Below are 15320 nucleotides of genomic sequence, written 5' to 3'. Positions count from 1 at the left end.
GTACAAGAGAACAGACCAAATGACAGCTGCTTTTGAACTTGAGAAATCTGGGCCTACTAAAAGCTACAGTCACCCTTTCCTAACCTTGCCAATCCTCCTTGTATTCTCAGAAATAATTGCTAGGGGTTCTCTTTTAACTTAACTGATTCCTTAGATACCTTACATTTTAAGTCATCTTTTTGTGTGTAGCAAACCCCCCATTCTTGTTTCTGAATGTGTGATCTTTGCTCTAATTATGTTGAGAGTGCCTGTTATTTCACCTGGCTCTGGTTGTTTGTGAGCTACTAAGTAGCCATGAGGTTAAAACAGACTAGGATCAGAGAGCATCTCAGCCTCTCAGGACCTTAGTTTCTTCCTTTAAAAAGGAAGGAGATTGGACTGAGGTCATTTGGTCATGCGACAAGAGTACGTGATAGATAAAGTAATGAACTTCTGTTCGGTGAAAGCAATGAATAGGGCTCTCCAAGGTCCCTTTCAGCTTTCTGGTTCCAGCAGAGCCCAGGCCTCAAAATAGAAGTCAAGATTTTATTCAGAAGATAGGGATTACCAGTACCAACAATAAGAAAAAAAAATACAGGTAAGCTTGCATCAAGCTGGAACACCCAAAAAGATGTCTCAGACCATGGGGTAGGTCTGCCCATAGGAGGGTACAGAACTGTTAGGGGAGACAGAATCGAAGACCTTGATCAAGAGTTAGAATGACTTTTCTCTCTTGGATATTGAAATACGGAAATCCAGGCAGAGATGGGTCTAGCTTTTGCTTCATGAACTTCCAATTGTTTATTGGGAGACAATATATGTAGGAAGCCTGTTACTCCTTCCTAGTGCAATGTCTTTCCCTTGTTAGTCCATTCTGCCAGTCACTGGCAAAGCTCTGCTTTAATTGTGCTGTTCCTAGTTCAGTGTGCCTTTCTCAGAAAGCAGGCGTTTAAAGTTCCTCTGCCATTGTCTGGACTCATGCTCCATACTTCCTCTTACATGGGTGTTTTTGGAGACCTACTTCTGGCCAGCCCAGTGTCCATAACAGCGATAGTAGTTACTTATCAGGTGCCTTTCCAAAGCCAGGTGCAGTGCCAGTTGCCTGCAAGCATATGTTATTTCCAGCATATGTGCCAAGTATGTCTCTTTAGGTCTGGGTTCGTGTTCCTTCCTTTGTCTGCAATTCTTTTTCTTTTCACCTTGTCTGTTGAAATTGAACCTTGAAATTACCAGCCCTAGTCCTTCCCTTGCCACTCACTGGGATCAATCTGTTTTTTCTTCTCTCCTTTTCTTCCTTTCCCTCTTCTTGTCTCTTGCCGTTTGAGTTAAGAGTTCTCTTTTCAGTCATTCCAGTGTTGGATTCAGTATTGGATTACCATCTCCCTGTGGACAAGGATCTTGTTTTACTTACCGTTCCTTTTGCTCCCACACAGCACCTAGCAAGGTACTGAGTAAATGGTGGGCAGTTGACCCACACAGAGTTAATTATTTATGTATGTTACCACTGACTGGTATGAGGACATGTGTGTATTGCTGGCTGAAGACTTACGGGAAAATTAGTACAATAAATTGGAGAATATCAGGTCCATTCCCTGAGGCACAGAAGAGAGCCCCTTACCCTCTAGTAGTGGCAGCAAAGGCTTTTGTCTTGTTAGGAAATTTGCCAGCAATTGTTCAATTGATTACAGAACATCTACTTTATTGATTTAAGCAATGTATATTGAGACTGTAAATATTTAGTATTATTTTCCTCCCTATTCATTAAAGGGATTCCATGTTTTGTACAAACTATGACTTAGTTCTCACTTGTACTTTTTCTGGTTTTTCTCCTGTGTGTGACTGTTGTTTTCTTATAACTTAGAGGATCCTCAAACTTTCTTTTGAGACAGAGTCTTACTCTGTCAGTCTGGAGTGCAATGGCATGATCTCAGCTCACTACAACCTCTGCCTCCCAGGTTCAAGTGATCCTCCCACCTCAGCCTCCCGAGGAGCTGGGACTATAGTAGTCACATGCCACCACACCTGGCTAGTTTTTTTGTGTTCTTTAGAGATGGGGTTTTGCTGTGTTGCCCAAGATCGTCTTAAACTCCTGGGCTCAAGTGATCTGCCCACCACAGCCTCCCAAAGTGCTGGGATTACAGGTGTGAGCCACCACGCCTAGCCCTCAAACTTTCAAATCCTTTTTGGAAGTAGACAGAATAAAAATTTAAATGAATAAATATTCTTTGTGCTCCTTTTAGAATGCTGGCCTAATTTCTACTTTGTGTTGAATTCCCCTTTGTGTTTTGGGTCATTATGCGACACTTGGTTCAGCCAATTAAGTTTCGTCTTTCTAAGTATCTTTATTCTATATCAGTATAGTCTTTTCTTGAGGCTTTAATATTGTTCCTTTGAGGAACATTCATCTTTCTGGTACTCTTCTGTTGCTTAAACGTTCTTCCCATGGGACCTTTGACAATTTTCTCGAGCCTAGCAATTGAGTAAGTACTTAATAACATAATTTAGGCTCCCTCTATATGTGAGTCTACAGGACTTCGAGATTCCAACTTGCAGTGTTCCACTACTGCTTTCTTACCTCTGGAAAGCCTCCTTTCACCACATGACATCTAGTGCTATATTCTGTCTCTTCCATTTACTTCCTTGCGAAGAAAGTTAGGCAGAAACAGTAAAATATGTATTAGAGACTTTTACATTTCAGTTGTGAGATGAGCAAAATATATTTAGCCTCTATAGTGTATTTCCATAGCCCCCAAATCACTAGTGTATCCCTTATAATTACATATATTTATTTAATAACAGAATTGTGTTCCTGAAAGTGGTATGTACAGATTTCTATTTTAATTGTTTATTTACAGATAAATACTTAAGCTATCAAGTCAGATGGCTAGTTTCAAAACTGTTGAATGAGGATGATTTCACAGCCTTTCTCAGTACCCAACAATAAGAGCTAACACATATAGTGCTTACTATATGCTAGGCACTATTTTAAGTGTAAATACACCCACACACTAATAAACAACATAGAGCTGGCTTTTAAGAAATATGGTCTTGGGAGGCCAAGGTGGGCGGATCATGAGGTCAAGAGATTGAGACCACCCTGGCCAACATGGTAAAACCCCGTCTCTACTAAAGATACAAAAAATTACCTGGACATTGTGGCATGCGCTGTAGTCTCAAATACTTGGGAGACTGAGGCAGGAGAATCGCTTGAACCTGGGAAGCGGAGGTTGCAGTGAGCCGAGATTGTGCCACTGCGCTCCAGCCTGACAACAAAGCGAGATTCCGTCTAAAAAAAAAAAAAAAGAAAAAGAATTATAATCAGAGGATCTCTGCCTTTTAACAAGAAACTTTAATATTTATTTATTGTAATGACTAATGTATTTGGACTTATTTATACCATCTTAATTAGCTTGCTTTCTTTTCTTTTCTTTTTTTTTTGAAATGGAGTCTTGCTCTGTTGCCCAGGCTGGAGTGCAGTGGCATGATCTTGGCTCACTGCAACCTCCACCTCCCAGGTTCAAGCGATTCTCCTGCCTCAGCCTCCCAAGTAGCTGGGACTACAGGTGCCTGCCACCACGCCCAACTAATTTTTATATTTTTAGTAGAGATGGGGTTTCACCATGTTGGCCAGGCTAGTCTCAAACTCCTGATCTCAAGTGATCCTCCCGCCTCGGCCTCCCAAAGTGCTGGGATTACAGGCATGAGCCACCACGCCCAGCCATCTTAATTTGTTTTCTGTTTACCGTACTTTTCTTGCCTTCTTTCTTCCCCTTTCCCACCTACTACTGGATTAATCACATTTTCTTTATTCTCTGTTATACCTCTTGTTTGTAAATATTCAGCTTCTATTCCCTTATATCCTTGTACATGAATGTACATACTTTACTTAACAGAGGCTGAAGGTATTATTTTGTCGTCCTTGACTCTTAGAACACCCTAACTCTCACTTTTTGTGTTGTTGATTTTTTAATTTCAGAGAGACAGTGGATTACAGTGTTTAACAGTACAGAACTCTGTGCCAGACTGCCCAGTTTTGAACCCCACTCTGCCACATACTAGCTGTGTGGCCCTGGGTAAGTTATGTGACCTCTCTGTGCCATAATTTTCTTACCTATAAAATGGAGATGATGAGTACCCACTTCATAGGGTTTTTGAAAGGATTAAATGAGCGAATACACACAAAGCATTTAGAACAGTGCCTGGCACATAGTAAGCACTCAATATGTGGTAGCTACTATGATTGTAATTATTCTACTTTGTTTTTAATCTCCCCTTCCCATGCTCATTTTTTTTTTTTTTTTTTTTTTGAGACGGAGTCTCACGCTGTTGCCCAGGCTGGAGTGCAGTGGCGCGATCTCGGCTCACTGCAAGCTCCGCCTCCCGGGTTCCCGCCATTCTCCTGCCTCAGCCTCCTGAGTAGCTGGGACTACAGGCGCCCGCCACCGCGCCCAGCTAATTTTTTGTATTTTTAGTAGAGACGGGGTTTCACTGTGGTCTCGATCTCCTGACCTTGTGATCCGCCCGCCTCGGCCTCCCAAAGTGCTGGGATTACAGGCTTGAGCCACCGCGCCCGCCCCATGCTCATTTTTAAACGTTGGTGCATTTTAGACATATTAACACATTAAGTAATTTTAAAATTGAGATATAATTAATGTACATTATAAGAATCTTAAGTGTTCTATTTGAAGAGTTTTGACAAATATCTACTCTTGTAACCATGACCCAAAATAAGATGTAGAATATTTCCATTCTCCCAGAAAGTTTCTTGGTGTCTCTTTACATTTAATTTTTTTCCTACTCACACCATGTCTAGAACTTACACTGTCTGATTTTTATCATGGTAGATTAGTTTTGCCTATATTTCTACTTTCTATAAATTGGATCATATAGTATGTACTCTTTTGTTTCTGGCTTCTTTGACATAACATATTTTTAAAAATTTATCCATGTTCTTGCATGTATAATAGTTCAGTCTTCATTTTAAGACATTGCCAATCAGTTCTTCAAGTAGGTATACCACTTTACACTTCCACCAACAGTGTATGACAGTTCTGGTCATTCAACATTCTCACCAACATACAGTGTTACCAGTCTTTCTGATTTTAATTATTTTAGTGGAGATGATGTTTAATAATTCTTTTGCTTGTTGCTTTCTATTTTTTTCTTAGCATATTTATCCCTTCTTTCTGGTTCAGTTTCCTTCTTATAGTAATTCTTTCAGTGACAGTCTCTGAGTCTTTTATGTTTGTTTAAAAAGTTAGCCTGACTTGATAGTTTATCATATAGATACTTGGTTGATTGGCTTGATTGGCATTTTCCTTAATATTTGAAAACTGTTGCTCCATTTCCTTTTTACATCTATTATTATTAATGAGAAGTCTGTATCAGCCTCGTTGTCATTCTTTTGTAAGTAATGTGTTTTCTCTTGGTTTGCTTAAATTTCTTTTTCTGTGTTGATATTTTGAAGCTTTTATTCTTAAAACTCATCTTTAATTCTAGAAAATTCCTAGCCATGTCTTCAAATTGCTTCTCCCACATGTTCTCCAGTGTCTCCAGCTGGAACACCTATTAGATGCATGTTTGGCTCTCTCATTTATCTTCTATGTCCCTTAACCTCTTTTTCATATTTTCTTTTTAACTACTACCTTCTAAGCAGTTTTCTCAGACTTTTCTTCCTAATCATACATTTTTTTCTTTCTTCTTCTTCTTTTTTTTCTTTTTGAGACAGAGTCTTACTCTGATGCCCAGGCTGGAGTGCAGTGGTGCGGTTTTGGCTTACTGCAAGCTCTGCCTCCCGGATTCATGCGGTTCTCCTGCCTCAGCCTCCTGAGTAGCTGGGACTACAGGCACCTGCCACCACGCCTGGCCAATTTTTTTTTTTTTTTTTTTTTTGAGACGTAGTCTCGCTCTGTCACCAAGGCTGGAGTACAGTGGCGCGATCTCGGCTCACTGCAAGCTCCACCTCCCAGGTTCACGCCATTCTCCTGCCTCAGCCTCCTGAGTAGCTGGGACTATAGGCGCCCATCACCATGCCCGGCTAATTTTTTGTATTTTTAGTAGAGACAGGGTTTCACCGTGTTAGCCAGGATGGTCTGGATTTCCTGACCTTGTGATCCGCCCACCTCGGCCTCCCAAAGTGCTGGGATTACAGGCGTGAGCCACTGCTCCGGCCCAATTTTTTGTATTTTTAGTGGAGACGGGGTTTCACCGTGTTAGCCAGGATGGTCTCGATCTCCTGACCTCCTGATCCGCCCAATGTGGCCTCCCAAAGTGCTGGAATTACAGACGTGAGCCACCGTGCCTGGCTTAATCACACATTTTTTCTTTAGCTCTGTCTAATCTATTAATCCACTGATGGATTTCAGTGACTTAATTTTGAGGTCCTATAAGTTATTTTCTTTTTTTTTGAGATGGAGTCTCACTCTGTTGCTGCCAAGGCTGGAGTGCAGTAGCACCATGTTGACTCACTGCAACCTCCATCTCCTGGGTTCAAGCAATTCTCCTGCCTCAGCCTCCTGAGTAGCTGGGATTACAGGCTCCCAGCACCACGCCGGCTAGTTTTTATGTTTTTAGTAGAGATGGAGTTTCACCATGTTGGCTAGGCTGGTCTCGAACTCCGGAGCTCAGGTGATCTACCTGCCTTGGCCTCCCAAAGTGCTGGGATTACCCAGCCAGGAATTTCTTATATATTCTGGATATCAATTTCTCGTTGCCTTTAAACTTTGCAAATATCTGCCATTTCTGTCATTTGTCCATCTGTCTCTAGTATCCTTTGACAGAAACCTTTAATACCTATACAGTCAAATTTATTCTCCTTTTTAAGCTTTTGGGGAATTGTTTCAGAAGTCTTTGCCTTACCTGTTTCAAAGGTCCCCTCTGACGTTTTCTACTGTTAGCTTTTATAGATTTACTTTTCACGTCCAGGTCTTCCTCATGTAGTTTGTAATTGTGAGCTTCTTTTCTGTGTGTGTGTGTGTGTGTGTGTGTGTGTGTTTTGTTTTTTTGTTTTTGTTTTTATTCGAGACATAGTCTCGCTCTGTCACTCAGGCTGGAGTGCAGTGGTGCGATCTCGGCTCACTGACCTCCGCCTCCCGGGTTCACACCATTCTCCTGCCTCAGCCTCCCGAGTAGCTGGGACTATGGGCACCTGCCACTACGCCCAGCTAATTTTTTTGTTTTTTGTTTTTTGTTTTTTTTAGTAGAGACAGGGTTTCATCATGTTAGCCAGGATGATCTCGATCTCCTGACCTCGTGATCCGCCCGCCTCGGCCTCCCAAAGTGTTGGGGTTACAGGTGTGAGCCACCGCGCCTGGTCCTTTTCTGTGTTTTTCTTTTTCTCTATGTGAGTCCCTTTGTTTTTTTCTGCTGCATGCTAGAGACCAGTTTTTATGTTAATTTCCTGACTTGAGATTCCTGTATGATACAGAGTATAAATTTGGATGCTATACCTCTGTGTGGCATAGATGTGCATTTTACCTTTTCTCCTGCTGAAGGCCTAGATAATAAGCAACTCTCATTGTTGTTTCCCTGAGCCAGTGAGCAGATTTTTCAGACCGCATATCAAGGAAGGATCGAAGTTTGAGGCTCTGGGCTTTATTCAAGGGTCTCAGTGCTAACTCCCCACCTTCTACCTGCCTGAAGCTACATTTGCAGTCTTCATGTGAGCATTAATGCTTCCTCCTCCCAGCTTAGGGCCTGTACAGGAGTTTGAAACCCCTGTGGGCCACCATGGTCTCAATTCCCACTTACTGTTCTAGCTTTGATTTTGATATTTCTTTCATTTCAGGTACCTAGGGATTTCTTTTCTTTAATTTTTTTTCAAGCCTATGTATTTTAAAAGCATTTTTTATGTTTTATCCAGCATTTCTGTGTGTTTGTAGTGGGAGAAAAAGATGCATTTACTTCAGCTCAGTGTGCCGTTTTGCCAAAAGTCTGTTTTTTAATTACTATTGCATTAATCTCAGTAAATTTTCAGTTTTCGACATTGCCAACTTGGATTCATTATGTAGCCATTGACCACCCTTGAATGTTTTAGGCCTTAACGGTTCCCATTTTCATTTTACTGCTCAAGCTTATAACCATCTTTTTAGTATCTATATATTGGTAAGCTAGATAATTAGGTTCAGTTAGCTTTTTAACCTTGCCCAGTTGCTCATTCTGCTGAAGTTTTTCTTTTTCTCTTCTTATTAAGTTGTTCACAAAAACATTAAATAGCTCTGACCACATAATGCTCGAAATATCTCCCTCTGCATCTTGGGCGAATCTTCTTCTTATTTAATCTGACGTGAGTACCTTCCCCAGAAACTTAAAAGCAACCTTTAAGTTTGAGTCTACCGAAAATATAATCCCAGTCACTTGTTTCTTACTAATAAGAATGTTTAAAAATCTAATGTATGTCCAGGTTGGTCTTTTGGTTTACTGTAATCCATAAGACTTATGTCTTGTTTTACAAAAAAAAAAAAAAAAAAAAATCACATTACATTGGTATAATTTGTTGCTTAGAAAAACCTCATCAGTGCCTGTTTATGGTCTTTTGTTATTTGCAAATTGAGTTCTTGTTCAGATTTTTCTCAAATATTAAATTAATTTAAAATTAAAAAAAATGTTTTCCTAGTTTTAAATCTTACGGAATTTCCCCCCTCTTTCCATAAAACACCAAGAGATAAAAATTCCAGTTCCCCTACTCGAGCTACTTCTTTTAGAGAAAGGCACTTACCTCCTAGGACTGTTTCTTCATTTGTTTAAAAATATATGTGCATTTTTATAATATAGATTAAAACAGACTGTATTCAAAAAGTAGGGGTAGACATTCTTAAAGATTTTCTTTGAGCAAGCTGAAAAAAATCTCATGAATTCATGAATGCCCAACAATATTAGGTACATGGTGTAGAAGGGGCTGGGGTAGTTAGAACTGAAACATTGATACTTATTTTGGCAAATCTTTATTTTAATTAATAAACTATTTTTCAGAGCAATTTGAGGTACATGCAGAATTAAGCAGAAATTACAGAGGGTTTGCAGATCTCTCCCCACTCCCATTCCCCACACATGCACAACCTCTCCCACCATCCACGTCTCACACCATAGTGGTACATTTCTTATAACTGATGAACCTACATTGACACATCATTCTTACCCTGAGTCCATAGTTTACATTAGGGTTCACTGTTGGTGTTATGCATTCTGTGGGTTTTGACAAATGTATAATGACCTATATTTGCCATTGTAGATTCATGAAGAATAATTTCACTGCCCTAAAAATCCTCTGTGCTTTGCTTATTCATCCCTCCCTCTCCTCTGACTCCTGGCAATCACTGGTCTTTTTTACTATCTATTTACCTTTTCTAGACCATCATATATTTAGAATTATAAAGTATGTAGCATTTTCAGATTGACTTCTTTCACTTAGAAATATGCATTTAAGTTTCCTCCCTGTCTTTTCATGAATTTATATCTCATATCTTTTTAGCACTGAATAATAGTCCATTGTCTGGATGTACCGCAGTTTATTCATTGTATCTACTTGGTTGCTTCCAAATTTTGGCAATTATGAATAAAGCTGCTTTATAAGCATTGTGTGCAGGCTTTTGCGTGGCCATAAGTCTTCTACCCCTTTGGGTAATTACCAAGGAATGTGATTACTGGATCATATGGCAAGAGTATGTTTAATTTTGTAAGAAACTGTTAATCTGTAGAATGTCTGTACTATTTTGCATTCCCACCAGCATTGAATGAAAGTTCCTGTTTCTCTGCGTCCTCGTCAGCATTTGGTATTGCCAGTGTTTTGGATTTTGGTCATTCTGATAGGTGTGTGATGGTATCTTGTTGTTTTAATTTGCAATTCTCTAAAGACATTCCATGTACAACATCTTTTCATATGCTTATTTGTCATCTGCATATCTTCGTTGATGAGGTGTCTGTTCAGGTCTTTTGCTATTTTTAATTGGGTTGTTTGTTTTCTTATTGTTGAGTTTTGAGAGTTCTTTATCTGATGTGTCTTTTGCAAATATTTTCCCCCAGTCTGTGGCTTGTCTTTTCATTTTCTTGACATTGTCTTTCATGGAGCAAAATTTATTTCTGTCATGGATTGTGCCTTCGGTGTTGTATCTAAAAAGACTGCCATAACCAAAGTCAACTAAGTTTTCTCCGATGTTAACTTCTAGGAATTATAGTTTTGTATTTTACATCTAGGTCTCTGATGTATTTTAAGTTAATTTTTGTGAAGGGTGTAAGGTCTATGTCTAGATTCATTTTTTTTTTTTTGTATGTGAATGTCCAATTGGTTCCAGCATCACTTGTTGAAAAGATATTCTTTGCTTCATTTTAGTGCCTTTGCTCCTTTGTCAAAGATGAATTGACTGTATTTGTGTGGGCTCTGTTTCTGGGCTTTCTGTTCTGTTTCACTGATCTACTTGTCTGTTCTTTCACGAATATCACGTTGTCTTGATTATTGTAGCTTTAAAATAGTAAATATTGAAGTCAGTGTCAGTCCTCCAACTTTAGTCTTCTCCTTCAATATTGAGTTAGCTATTTTGGTCATGGGGAAGATCTGAGTCTCTGAAAATATTGAATATTTCTATCTAACAACATGGGATATCTCTCCATTTTTTAAGTTCTTTGATATCTTTCATCAGAGTTTTGTTGTTTTCTTCATATAGATCTTGTATATATTTTGTTAGATTTATACCTAAGCATTTGCCTTTTTAGGGTGCTAGTGTAAATGGTAAAGTTTTTAATTTCACATTCTACCTTACTGCTGGTATATAGGAAAACAGTTAACTTTTATATATTAACCTTATGTCTTACAACTTTGCTATAATCTCTTGTTAGTTCCAGGAAGTTTTTTGTCATTTCTCTCTAATTTTCTGTAAAGACAATCATGTAGTCTGCAAACAAAGACAGTTTTAACTTCCTTCCCAATAAAAGGTATACCTTTTATTTCCTTTTCTTGTCTTGTTGCATTAGCTAGGACTTCCAGTACAGTGTTTAAGATCAGTGGTGAACCGGGGTATCCCAGCCTTGTTTATAATCCCAGTGGGAAGACTTTGAGTTTCTCACCATTATGAATGATGTCAACTGTAGGTTTTTTGTAGATGTTCTTTATGAAGTTGAGGAAGTTCCCCTCTATTTATGGTTTGTTAGAGTTTTTATCATGAACGGGCATTGGATTTCTGCCAGATGCTTTTCCTGCATCTTTCTGTTGACATATTCACATGATTTTTCTTCTTTAGCCTGTTGATGCGATGGATTACATTAATTGATTTTGAATGTTGAACCAGCCTTGCATACCTGTGAGAAATCCCATGTGGCCATGATGTATAATTCTCTTTAGGCATTGTTAGAGTCAAATTGCTAATATTTTGTTGAGGATTTTTGCATCTGTCTTCACAAGAGATACTGGTCTGTGGTTTTCTTTTCTTGTAATATCTCTGTGTGGTTTTGGTAGAAGGTTAATGTTGGCCTCAAAGAATGAGTTGGGAAGTGTTCCCTCTGCTTCTGTCTTCTGGAAGAGTTTGTAGAGAATTGGTATAATTTCTTAAATATTGGGTGGAACTCATTAGTGAACACATCTGGGCCTGTTGCTTCCACTTTGATTCACCTTCTTTAATAGATATAGGCCTGTTCAGATAGTCTATTGCTGTGTGTGTGAGTTTTGACAGATTGCATCATTCAAGGAATTGAATCATTTTATTTAGTTTATATTTGTGGACATTCATAAATTACCTTATGTTTTTAATGTATATGGGGTATACAGTGATACTGATATTAATACATTGTATTTTGTTTTTCTTTGTTACCATGACCACCTTTGATTTTCTGACATTTGAAAACTATATGCCTAGGCTTAATGTCCTCTGAGTTTCCTGGATCTGTGATGTGGTGTCTGACATTAATTTGGGGAAATTCCCAGTCATTATTGCATCAAATATTGCTGCTTTTCTCTCTTCCCCTTCTGGTGTCCCCATTTGGCATTAGTTATTTCTTTTCTAGTCTTCCCACTGTTAGATATTCTGTTCTGTTTTTTTCTTCTTTTTTTACTTTGCTTTTTAGTTTTGGATTGTTACATCTTCAAGCTAAGAGATTCTTTCCTCAGTCGTGTTCAGTCTACTAATGAGCTCATCAAAGGCAGTCTTCATTTCTGTTATGGTGTTTTTTATCTCTAGCGTTTCTTTTTGATTATTTCTTAGAATTTCCGTTTCTCTGTTACATTATCCATCTATTCTTACATGTTTTGTACTTTTTCCATTAAAGCCCCTGGATATGTAATCATAGTCTTAAAAAAAAACAAAAACAAAACAGAACAAAAAAACCTGATGTGCTAATTTGGACATTCTTGCTATATCTGAGTGGTTTTGAAGTTTGCTGTGTCTCTCCAAACTGTTTTTTGGTTTTGTTTGTTTGTTTGCCTTTTAGTATGCCTTGTAATTTTTTACTGAAAGGTGGACATGATGTACTACATAAAAGGAACCGCTATAGCTAGGCCTTTATTGATGGGGTAGTAGGGTGTAGGGGAGGAGAAGCTTTCTCTAGTCCTGGGATTCTCACTCTTTTGGTGAGCTTGTGCCCCTGGGCTGTGAACTTCCCAAGTACTCTCAGGCTTTTTTGCTCCTTAGATGGTACAGGATGGCTGGAGGGAGCTGGAGTTCGATATCTGTTTTTCTCCAGGTAGGTTAGACTCTGAGAAAACTGTAGCCAGTTAGGCTCTTGTAAAATGCTTTTCTTGAAGGCGGGCCTTGTTAAAAACAGAGTGCTCTGGCGGATTTCAAAATGGCTCCTTTTCCCTCTCCCGCTGCTGGAAGCAAGAGGGAATTTTTCTTCAGTATTCATTGTGAGGACTTGTTAGAGCTCTAGGAGGTAAAGCTCACAGAAGTATTGGGGGCCCCCCCATGACTGAGTCCCCCCCAGAATTTTTAACTCTCAGAGTTGTGCACACTGAGCCTCCAGCGATTCATTGATTGCAGTTCAGGTTTTCTTAAACTGGCGCTTGTTCCTACAGAGGCTTTTGTTCATATGTTGTTTTTGTTTTGTTTTGTGTTTTGAGACAGAGTCTCCCTCTTTTGCCCAGGCTGGAGTGCAGTAGTGTGATCTGGGCTCACTGCAGCTTCTGCCTTCTAGGTTCAAGTGATTCTCCTGCCTCAGCCTTCTGAGTAGCTGGGATTCCAGGTGCCTGCCACCATGCCTAGCTAATTTGTATATTTTTGGTAGGGACGAGATTTTGCCATGTTGGCCAGGCTGGTCTCAAACTCCTGACCTCAAGTGATCCACCCGCCACAGCCTCCCAAAGTGTTCGGATTACAAGCATGAGCCGCTGCGCCTGGCTTGTGTTTTTTGTTCATTAAGTTGTGATTCTCTGTGTCTACCTGTCTCTAATTTTAGGGACAATGATTTGCCCTGTGACCTTTCTTTGATTAATTAAAGAAGGTTGTTGGTTTTTCAGTTTGTTCAGCTTTGTTTGCTTTTAGGACATGGTGACTTCTAAGCTCCTGACATGCCAGAATGGAAACTGGAACTCTGAAATATTTTTATTTATGTTTTTATCTGTCAATTTCAGTGTCAGTAAATGTAGAAATGGTGGGGTGGAAAGAGAATCATCCATAATCCTCTAACAAAAGCAATTGCTGGTTTTTTGACATGTCTTTCTGCCCTTTTCTTAGTGTACTTGTTTCTTTATACAAGTAAGATTATATAATTTCCTCAAAGATCCACAAAGATAAGATCCTCAAACCCAAAACTGAACTAGATGTCTCTCCCCCTAAACTGTCTGTTCTTGTATTATCAGGATCATCTTATCATCCACCCACTCACCAAGCCAGGAACCTGGGAATTGTTTCTCTCCATCCTTCACATCATTCAGCCCCTAAGTCATGACAGCTATACTTTTGCAATGTGTTTTGGCTCTCTCCTATTACCAGTTCTCCTGCTTGAAGCCCTCATTGATTTTCTCCTGATCTCCTGCAATAATAGAGCCCGTCTCCAGCATTATCCCCCTCAAATTCTGTACACATGTTACTTAAGTGGTATATTTAAAATGCGTATCTGACCACATGACTTTCCTGCTTAAAGCCCTTCAAACACCTCAATGGCTGCTCATTGCTTTTAGGATAAAATCCAAGCTCGTAATCATGGCCTATATATCCCTCTGTGGCCAACACCCCTGCCTGCCTCTCCAGATTCATCTCTTAACACTCCTATTCCCTGCTTTATGTTCCAGCAATAATCTCAGCTCCTAATCCTCCTGCCTGCCACCACGGGATGTTTTCTTATCTGTGTGCCTCATGCAGGCATCCCTGCCAGGATTGCCTTTTCCTCCCATTCTTTTTACCTCATCTGTGTGTCCGTATCTTTTAAGACACAGGTCAGCTGTTATTCCCTCAAAGCTTTACTCTAACTCCTGTACTCCCCTATCCCCCAAACTGTTTCTGTGTACAAATCCATCATTATGTTTCCTTTTAGTTATTTATTCATTCTACCAACTTATCAACAGTATTTGTGTTAAGCAGAATTTTAAGCATTGGGATACAAAAATTAAGTTCGTACCCTAATGGAGCTTATATTCTAGTGAAGGACGATAGATAATAACAAATAAAAATATAGTATGTCAGTAGGCGATAAGTGCTATGATGAAAAACAAAGCAGACGAAGGAGCGGGATGTTCTGAGGTTAGAGGGGAGGTTGCTTGTTGAAAAAACATGGTCAGGGAAGAAGGCCTTACTGCTAACATGGCCTCTGAGCAAAGGGTTGGTAGAAATAAGCCAGCCAGCCACGCACAGATACACTAAGCATGCTCGGCCCTGAGGCAGAGAATATAGAGCATGCTTAGTATATTCCCAGGTCAGCAAGGAAGGCGGAGTTGTCAGAGCAGAACGGGTGAGGGGGAGAGTGAGTGGTAGAAGATGAGGTTAGGAGCCGATGACAGCCAGATCACGATTAAAGGCTTGCTAGGCCATTGTAAGAACTTTGACTTTTACTCCAAGACTGGAAGCCATTTAAGACTTTTTGTGCAAAGAAGCAGCAAGATCTGGCTGTGTGTTGAGTAGGTTGCTCTGCCTACTGGGTCGAAGATAGGATGATAGCAGTAGGGGAGGATGGAGGCTAATTAGGAGGTTGCTGCAGTAATCTAGGTAAGAGATGATGGCAGCTTGGACTGACTAGAGAGGAGCCAGTGAAGGAAATTAGCGGTTGGAGTTTGGATATGTTTTGAAGGTAGAGCCAACAGGATTTATAAAGGATTGGATATAGCATATGAGAAAAAGCAAAAGTCAAGGATGACTTGGTTTTAGTCTGAAGAACGAGAAGGACAGAATTGCTGTGAGGTGGGAAAGTGGCAGGAGAGTTTTGGA

At 39.7% G+C, this 15320-nt stretch overlaps 1 protein-coding gene across 3 annotated transcripts in view; it reads left to right on the top strand.

The window, feature by feature from the left end:
* The window catches only part of LOC105494402 (zinc finger and BTB domain containing 40), a 78934-nt gene that overhangs the window by 22896 nt on the left and 40718 nt on the right, over positions 1-15320 (top strand). For 2 of the 3 annotated variants that reach the window (XM_071098873.1, XM_071098878.1), the window contains exon 2: positions 3956-4052. The exons of the other annotated variant lie outside the window; for it this stretch is intronic. The gene's annotated coding sequence lies outside the window, so the exon portion shown is untranslated. The remainder of the gene's footprint in view (positions 1-3955; positions 4053-15320) is intronic. 3 annotated transcript variants of the gene reach the window in all.

The sequence above is a fragment of the Macaca nemestrina genome, chromosome 1 (assembly GCF_043159975.1).
Source record: "Macaca nemestrina isolate mMacNem1 chromosome 1, mMacNem.hap1, whole genome shotgun sequence".
NCBI lineage: Eukaryota > Metazoa > Chordata > Mammalia > Primates > Cercopithecidae > Macaca > Macaca nemestrina.
This window is presented reverse-complemented; position numbering and strand designations above follow the sequence as displayed.